Source organism: Dipodomys merriami, unplaced genomic scaffold, assembly GCF_024711535.1.
Source record: "Dipodomys merriami isolate MVZ:Mamm:240054 unplaced genomic scaffold, mDipMer1.0.p SCAF_697, whole genome shotgun sequence".
Lineage (NCBI taxonomy): Eukaryota > Metazoa > Chordata > Mammalia > Rodentia > Heteromyidae > Dipodomys > Dipodomys merriami.
In genome coordinates this window covers 25,001-34,541 of record NW_027206287.1, presented here as the reverse complement: position 1 = coordinate 34,541, position 9,541 = coordinate 25,001, and the positions used below count along the sequence as shown (strand labels likewise).

General features: G+C 37.7%; 2 non-coding genes across 2 annotated transcripts; both read right to left on the bottom strand.

The window, feature by feature from the left end:
• Positions 1-1,802: 1,802 nt before the first annotated feature.
• LOC138816404 (U6 spliceosomal RNA) lies at positions 1,803-1,906 on the bottom strand. Its single transcript, XR_011368662.1, has one exon. It is a non-coding gene; the product is annotated as a U6 spliceosomal RNA (small nuclear RNA).
• Positions 1,907-6,268: 4,362 nt separating this feature from the next.
• Positions 6,269-6,372, bottom strand: LOC138816405 (U6 spliceosomal RNA). Its single transcript, XR_011368663.1, has one exon. It is a non-coding gene; the product is annotated as a U6 spliceosomal RNA (small nuclear RNA).
• Positions 6,373-9,541: the final 3,169 nt, after the last annotated feature.

Here is a 9,541-nt window from a genome sequence, read left to right as displayed (position 1 = left end):
AAAGGTTTATATCCAATTAACCACTCAGAAAGATGGAAGTAGTACAGTAGCTCAACTGGTAGAGCACTCACTTTTAGCTGAAGAGCTGAAGGATTGCCACGCCGACTCCAGTGGAGTCTGCTTAGCATGGGAAACCATCTATCAGACCTAAGACAGGGGCTTCAGAGACCTATCTCTGAGTTTTGGGACTTCACCGAAGTCTACCTAGGAGAATAGGGCTTCTAAGAGGCCTACTCCTGGAAAAAGGCTGGCAAGCCCCTGGGAAAGATGTGTTTCTGCCTTTCTTTTCCTCACTGTATAGGAGTGCCTATTAATCTTTTACTGTTTCTGCTGTTCATTGTACTTACTCATTGTCAACGTTCCCCTATTCAAAGCTCTTTCTTAAGAGTGCTGACGACTCAAATATCTCATGAGTGTCTTAAAAATATGACTAACTCACCAGAGTTAAGTGCTACCCTGAAACCCCTCTTATGGAGTTTATTAGACAAGTCATAATTAAATATAAAAGTATTGGGGGTTTCACGATGTCATCTCAGCAGAAGGAATTGTTTGTAAGAGATTTACAAGAAGCTGTAGGTGCGGCTAGAACAGAAAGAATGTATGGCAATTGCTGAGATAACTACTTAGGAGAAAGAACTTCTTATTACTGTCTTTCATTTACTAAGATACTTGCTAAATCTAAGTCTCCTTGGTGTTTACTATTAAAGAAAGAACAGAAAAGATCTTATGGGACAGTTAAGGCCTCTATAGAAATAAGGTAATGGTTAGTTGGTGACAAACATCAAAACCCATTATATTTCTTAGAGATAAGCCGGAAACAAGTGCCTATCAGGCAACCAGCTGGTGACCACCCAAGAATGAAGCCCTGAAGCAAGGTTGTGTAACCTTTTGCCCTTTCAGGCGACCAGCTGGTGACCGCCCAAGAATGAAGCCCTGCAGCAAGATTATGTAACCTTTTGCCCTTTCTTATGGAGATTTTTGCTATAAAAGTCTGTTATTCTCTGCATTAAATCGCACTCAGCATCCACTCCTCTTGTGTGTGAGTTGTCTGTTTGCCATCTCCCCACCTATTCCAGTTCCTCCCCTAGGTGTCCTCCGTCGTCCCGACAGAACCCCGTCCGCGGCAAAGGATTGCACAGAGACCAGAGTTGAATCCCCAGAGTTGAAAAAAAAAGAAAAACATTGGAAAAAGCTATTTATTATTCTAAGTGTCCTCAATTTCAGACACTGGTAATGTTGAGTTATTGTTTGACATTAACCAATGAAGTGTGAAATTTAAGAAAATGAAAGATAGTTCCTTGGGTGGAGTGGAAAATATTTCGGCAGTTATAGGAAATGAAACACAATTAGGAGTTAAATTGAGGATACATTCAAGAGCAGTAGCCGTGGCTTCAGAGATGGGACAGAGCTAAATATGTTAGACATATGTTAAAAAGGAGAACATGGGGCTTGGAATGTAGTTTAGTGGTACAGTGCTTGCCTAGCATGCATGTAGCCCTGGGTTCAATTACTCAGTACCACATAAACAGAAAAAGCCAGAAGTTGCCCTGTGGCTCAGGTCAAAGGGTGCAAGACTTGTGCAAAAAAGAAGCTCAGTGACAGTGTGCAGGCCCTGAGTTCATGCTCCAGGACTGCCAAAAAATAAAAAGAGAGAACATGTCAATAATGAATGAGGGAGGGATCCAGAAACCAAATTCCTCACTGAATATTTTCTCTATTTCAATATCATTCCAGAGAGAAAAATTAGGCATAAAGATGGTCCAGAAAGAACATACCTCATGAAGTAATACAAGATTTAAAAAAAAAATATGGAACGCTTCACATATTTGCATGTCATCCTTGTGCAGGGACCATGCTAATCTCTGTATTGTTCCAATTTTAGTATATGTGCTGCCAAAGCGAGCACTACAAAAAAAATTTTTTTTACTGCAACTGGCCTGTAGAGAGAATCCATCAGACTTAATTGTGACTTGCAATAGCACAAGAGCTCATTGTAATAGCACAAGTGCTATCTGGATATTATATATGGGTCCTGAGCATTGATAAGAGCCTAGGTGCTATTCCTATTTTTTTCCTCAAGAATATTACTCTATTACTTAAACCACAGCCCCATTTCTGACTTTTCTGGTGAGGAAATGGAGATAAGAGTCTCATGGACTTTTCCTGGCTCACCTGGCATAACATTGGGATAACATTGGGATAACACCTGGGATAATATTAATAATGTTATCCCAAAATCTCAGCATTCTGAAGAGCTAGAATTATAGTTATGAGCCATTAGTACAGAGAGAAATATTTCTTTTTCAGTGGAATGAATTAAGAATACAGATTCTTAAGGAAAATTCACCCTCAGTACTAAGTAAATCATCAAGAACAGTTCACGTGGATACACACACACACACACACACACACACACACAAGCACACAAGCAGACACACAAACCCACATAAACGTCTCAGGAATCTGTATCTCTTTCCCCTAAAGAGTAGTATGGTCTAATGGGCAAACTGTGGTGTCACAGTCATGTAATCCCAGATATCAAGAGGTAGAGGTATAGGAAGGAGTATGGGGTACTGAGGATGACTTGGGTGAAGTTAGCACAAGATCCTATATTAAAAGCAAACTGAAAAAGAAAGAAAAAGAGTTGGGTGCATGTAGGCACAAGTGGCAATTTATGTGCCTAGTAAGTTTAAGGCCCTCAGTTTAATCCTCACTTCCATGAAAAAGACAAAAAGAATAAAATCTCAGTCCATTTTGTCATTGTTTAAAATCAATTAAGCTGTATACTTCATGAGGAATATAAGGTCTATTTCAAGCCTAATAGTAGTAGCTGGATAGTCTATATAGCATGGTAGCACATGGGACAAGGCCCTGTAGGTGCATCATATCACAGAGGATCTCAGCATCATGGTATGTGCTAGAATGACAGGGAGTAAGGGGCATAGGTTGCTTTTAACAACTCATAACAGTGATAACGTTAGTCCCTTGAGAGTTGATGAGATAATATTTATCCATTTATGACTGAAACATCTTTTAAAGGTTCTACTTCCTGACACTGCTACATTGAATAGTTAAACTTCAGTATGAGCTTTGATGGTGACAGACCACTAACAGGCTTCTGACAGAGGCAGGTGAGACCATTGGAAGCCAAGGACGTTAATACAACTAGGCACCTTGGACAACTGCTTCGATCTCATTGATTCTGATATTTCCTGTATTTGGCGCCATCTCATAGTCAAGATCCATCAAGTCCATGTCTGTTCCATGTGCCAGTTTCAGTTATGCTGAGTGTTATATAAACCACTAGACAATAGGGAGAAATAGGATGGAGATAGGCACAAAAATGTAAGTTTGGCATTCTTCTTGGCCCTTAAATAACATTAAAAGATTTATGTAGGTAAGTCACGAGAAAGCTCTATGTCATTATAAAATACATATAGCCATATAATAACTACTCTATCACCCTGAAAGATACCTTGTAGAACAGCTTGTTTACACATAACACAGACACTCCTATGAACACAAAAGATGGAAAAAAACAAACAAGTTCCGGTTTACAAAAGTAATTGTCAACCTCAGAGTCAAAGCAGACACCCTGAAAACAGTACTGGAAAGAATAGGAGAAACACTAGGTCTCCTTGGCACAGGTCAAAATTTCCTTAATAGAGACCCAGAAACACAACAAATCATAGAAAGGTTGCACAAATGGGATTTCATGAAACTGCAGAGCTTGTGCATGGCAAAGGACATAACTAGCAAAATCCATAGAAAGCCCACCGATTAGGAGAAGATTAGCAATACAACAGACAAGGATCTCATATCTAAAATGTGCTTGGAACTCACAAAAATAAATCCTCCAACAACAAATCCTCAAAAAAACAACTGCGCAATAAATAAGTGGGCTAAAGACTTAAAGAGAAACTTCTCTGAAGAGGAAAGAAGATGGCCAATAGACACATGAAGAAATGCTCAACATTTCTAGCTATAAAAGAAAAGCAAATCACCAAAATTACTCAAGCTGATTTAAAATTTGGCAAAGGAGCAGGGTATAAAAATAACCATCAAAAATTAATGGCTTTTCTGTATGCCAATAATGAGAAAAGCGTGGTTGAAATCAGGAAAGCAACTCCATTCATAACAGCACCCCCAAAAAATATCTAGGAATTAATTTAACCAAAGAAGGGCAGGACCTCTATAATGAAAACTTTAAAAACCTGAAAAGGGAAATCAAAACAGAACTTACAAAGTGGTAAAACCACCCATGTTCCTGGATTGGAAAGATCAACATCGTGAAAATGGCAATACTTTCCAAGGCTTTCTACCAATTTAATGCAATACCTATAAATATTCCAACCCCTTTCTTCAACGAATTAAAGAGGCTATCCAAAAATTCATATAGAACAATAAAAAACCCAGAATAGAAAAAAATATCCTTATCATAAAGAACAGTGATGAAGGAATATCAATATCAAATTTCAAACTCTACTACAAAGCCATCGTAATTAAAACAGCTTGGTACTGGCACAAGAACGGACATCAGGAACAATGGAATAGAGTTGAAAAGGCAGAAATGAACGTACAGACATATAGCTACCTAATCTTCGATAAGGGAGCTAAAAAAATAGAATGGAAGAAAGCCTCTTAAGTAAATTGTGCTGGCAAAATTGGTTAATCACTTGTAGAAAATTAAGCTAGATCCTTATATATCAATCTGCACCAGAATCAACTCCAAATGGATCAAAGCCATCTGAGTCAAAGCAGACACTCTGATGGAATAGGATGGAATAGGAGAAACCCTAGGTTTCCTTGGCACAGGCCGAATTTTTTTTTAATGGAGACCCAGAAACACAACAAATCAAAGAAAGGTTGGACAAATGGGATTGCATGAAATTGCAGAGCTTCTACATGGCAAAGGACATAGTTAACAAGATCAATAGAAAGCCTATGGATTGGGAAAAGATCTTCACTAGCCATTAAACAGACAAGGGTCTCATATCTAAAATATACCTGTAACTCAAAAAATTAAATCTCCCAACAACCAATCCTCAAAGAAACCACTTCTCCATAAATAAGTGGGCTAAAGACTCAAAAAGAAACTTCTCTGAAGAGAAAAGAAGGATGGCCAATAGACACATGAAGAAATGCTCAACCTCCCTAGCCATAAAAGAAATGCAAATAAAAAGAACAGAAATACCATCTCACCACAGTTAGAATGGCTATAATCAAGAACTCTAATAACAACAGATGCTAGAGGGGATGTGGATAGAAGGAAAACTTACTGTATTGTTGTGGGAGTGTAAACGTGTTCAACCACTTTGGAAAGATTATGGAGGTTCTCAGAAGACTCCACATAGAGCTGCCCTATGACCCAGAACTACCACTTTTGGGCATTTACCCAAATGTTCACAAACAAGATCATACTAATGCTACCAGCAAGACTATGTTTATTGCAGAATTATTTACCATAACTATGATACGGAACCAACCCAGATACCCTTCAGTTGATGAATGGATCAAGGAAACGTGGTATATATACACAATTCCATGCCTCCATAGAATTTCTTTGTCCCATTTGTTAGGAAATGGAAAGACTTGGAACAAATTATATTAAGTGAAATAAGCCATACCCAAAGAAACATAGATCCCATGGTTTCTCTTATTTGCAATAACTAGTATATGTCTGAGAAAAGCAGAAATTTTTAGACAAGTTGATGTTAGGCGAAATGAACCCCAAGATATTTTTTTTCTTTCTTGTGATAGTTTCCAACATATTTATAAATTGATTTCTTTGTTGCTTTGTATGTACCTCCCCCATGGTATAACTCCTGTTTTCACTGCATTTGATTCTGGTATCCTGCATCTTGTATATACATTTTTCTAATTTGGAGAGGGTAAGGGAAAACACAAAATGCTTAAATAGGGATACAGGTTGACCCATTGTAAAAATGCAATGTACAAGACCCTACGTTGAAAACAAACATTAGAACTTCGGAGGTGGGGAGAATACTCGTGGAGGTGGGAGAGAAGGAATGGTAGTGGAAAAACAAAGGAGGAGGCAACAATGCTTGATAGGAAATATACTTGATAGGAAATTACCTTACTCATTTAATTGTAACCCCTCTGCACAGTATTTTTTTATAATAAAAGACATACAAAAATTAATTCAATGTATGATTATGGGCCAGTACTAGGATTTGAATTTATGGGCCTTCCACTTACTTTCACACTTCAAACTGGGATCTCTATTTGTCTTTATTTATTTATTTTTTTAAATCAGGAATGCTTCACAAATATTCAAGTCATCCTTGCACAAGGGCCATGCTAATCTCTGTATCGTTCCAATTTTTGTATATGTGCTGCCAAAGTGAGCAATCTTTAATTTTTTGTTAATCTTTTTTTCAAGGATAAATCTAATAACACTGTCCCCTAATTTTGTATAAAATAAGTTTTAGACATATATTTAATATGTAATATATTTGTGAGATATATACATACTATTTATCTGCAGGAGTTGGGCACACTGCAACAATTGAAGGCACTGATTTAATTTCACTGCTGTCATTCTATTTTAAGACTTTTTAAAATCAAAACATAGATGACCATGATATCATCGAATGTCCTGTCCAATATAGATTTGTGTGTATCAGGCAGGCTGTACCTCATGTCACACAAGAGTGCAAGAATAATAGGGTTTAGCTCATTACATAGTGGCTTATCAGGACATAGGAAATATCCCTCAATTTGGTTGAGCTGATCTCCATTGTTTGTTCTATACTATGCCTCTGCTTTGGCTCTGCAGTTTACCATTTCAAGATGATATTTTGTTCTTTTGGAGACAGATGAATGGAGAAATGTACGTGGCCTCCATGACAATTACCTGTATCTGGTTAAAATTCATACTTTCAAATGGGATATTTGTCATCCCTGTAGAATATAAATGAGGACTCCCAAGCACCAGCTATCTACTTTGCAGCCATTGTAATTTTCATGGAAGCACTATTTTATAGGGACAAAATTATGGTACCAAATACGTCCTTCAGCAACTACCCTTGGGAAATCCTTATGCTCATGCCAAAGTCATTGAACTTCACATTGCCTTTGTCATCCAACACGATGTTATTGGATTTAATGTTTCAGTCATTTTCAGTTTCATTAAAGTAATGCACAGTCCTCACAATCTGTTTGAATAAACTCCTGACATCATTCTTGAATAGGCGGTATGATTTTCACATTTGTCTAAGGAGGTCTCTGGATGGCCAGTTCCACTACCAAGTATTTGTGCTCATCTATTTCCCTCACCTGATATGACCTGATCATGTGTGGGTGATGGAAAATCTTAATAATGTCCATCTCATTTAAACATTTTTTTGTGGGTCCTGGGGCTTGATCTCTGGGCCTGGGCACTGTCACTGAACTCTTCAGGTTATGTCTACTGCTCTACCACTTGAGCTACAGCACCACTTCCAACTCTTTCTGTTTATGTGGTGCTGAGGAATCGAACCCAGGGCCTCATTTATGTAAGGCAAACATCTACCACTGAGCCACTTTCCCTGCCTGTCCATCTTATTTTTGATTTAACAATTGTGGAAATCTCATCTTCAGGATTATTTTCACTACAACCTTATTGACTACGAGGTGGTGCTAGGCCAAATTTACATATCCATAGCTTCCATAGTCAATGATTTCCTCCTTCATGGTATATTGTTCAGGGAAAATCTCCTCCTGCCATAGCTAATGATCACCTTCAAACTGTCTTGTTCAGTGAAAATCTCCTTCTCTGAAGAGCTTGAGGATAATTCATTATGTTCTTCCATCTTTCTGCGAAGATGCCAAGGAGTAAATCTACCTAAACTTAGCTAAGAAAATAAAAACCCCAGAGTAATAACCTAAAGGAAACTGTCAATGTAGCACTCAGTCCAGCAGGTCACTAGGAACTCTCAGCAATGTAATGGACTACAGAGACCACTCACAATGGTTGCAATGGACCAATCACAGCTTGGAATGAACCCACTGGATCTTCTTGTCTTGTGCCTGGAGGACTGTTGCCAAGGTTTCCACAGGGATGTGAGGTGCAGAGAGTGATGCCACTGGTGCTGCCATGGCAGAGTTGCAGGAACTTCAAGTCTATCAGAAAGTGCATTCTGTCCTTGTTGGCTTCAAGGTCCTAGGGTTGCTCCCAAATATTTTGTCCTTGAGTAGTATCCATGTTCTTATATCTGCTCCTGCCAGAACAGTGGGCATGTGCAGGAGCATACATCAACCAGTGGCTTCTATTCACTATATGTGCAAGTCTTGGAACTTGCTCCAACAATCTAAAAACAAAGTGGAATCCTATGTATTCCTAGATGTAGGGGACACATAACGAAGAGTTCAATTGGAAACTTTTCTTGACAATAAAGAGAAAATTCAAAGAAGTTGTTAAAGTATAAGAGGTGTCCCTCTTTGTTGAATTAGAACCTTCTTGCACAACTGCTTAAAATAATATTAAAGTCCTTATTTGTTATGGACTTGATTTAGTGTTTTGGTATCATATAATAAATAATTTTTGATCTTTAAAAAGTTGTAATATCAGTATGAACTTTGGTGTGTTTTTAATGGAATCCAAGATGAGGCCCATAGCTCTTGAGTAGATCTAAAACAATATCACATTCAACAATAGCATGTGGTTGAAAGTAGGCAAGTAGTACCAGCCTACTGTAAAGTGACTATTGCCAGGATGAATCTTCTGTAAAAATACTTTTTTTTTCCTTTTCAGTATTTACTAATAAAATACATCCATGTATTAATGGCAAGAAATTACTACTTTAATATAAATTATGTTCTCTATTCAGCTCAGTGAATTTTGACAACTATTTAATTATGTAATACTAAGAGTCCCCTTATAAAGTCAAAAAAATGGGCACTTTTGTCATTTACATTAAAATGCAAAGAAAATAAGTCCCAGTAAATTTTATACTTAGGTGGATAATGGAAAACAGCTGTTTGCTCACTCAGAAATTAAATCCAATAGGGTACTTCATGGCATCCATAATCTGAAAAGCTGCTCTAACTTTTGGCTTTTAAAGAACTCATCAGTTAACTCAAGATATTCAATGTATTTTTCTTTAAATGTAGAATGACTAATTTCAAAAGGATAGTGGTATTGCTTCAGAATCATCTGATACTGTAGCAAAATGCCCTATGCCATACATCTCCATGAAGTGGGTTATTAACATCTATAGGAGTGAGAAAAAATAGAGCATCATCATTTCTCATAATAGTTTCCTGTGAGATAGTTTACTTCAGAATCCTTGAAATCCATAAGGCAATGTGTTGATAAGTTCAAAGTGAAGAACAAGGGCTGGAGTAGGGAACTTAGGTGGTAGAACCCCTACCTAGACAATTGGAGGTCCTCCGTTTGAACTCTCCTACTGCCAAATCCATGAGTCTTCCTTTAGAGAAAGAGGTATAGCTGTTTATTTCAATTCCATTGTGATGCTATAACAAAACTCCTTAAGACAAGGTCCCAATAGCTTAGAGAAACTTATGTGTACTCAACAGA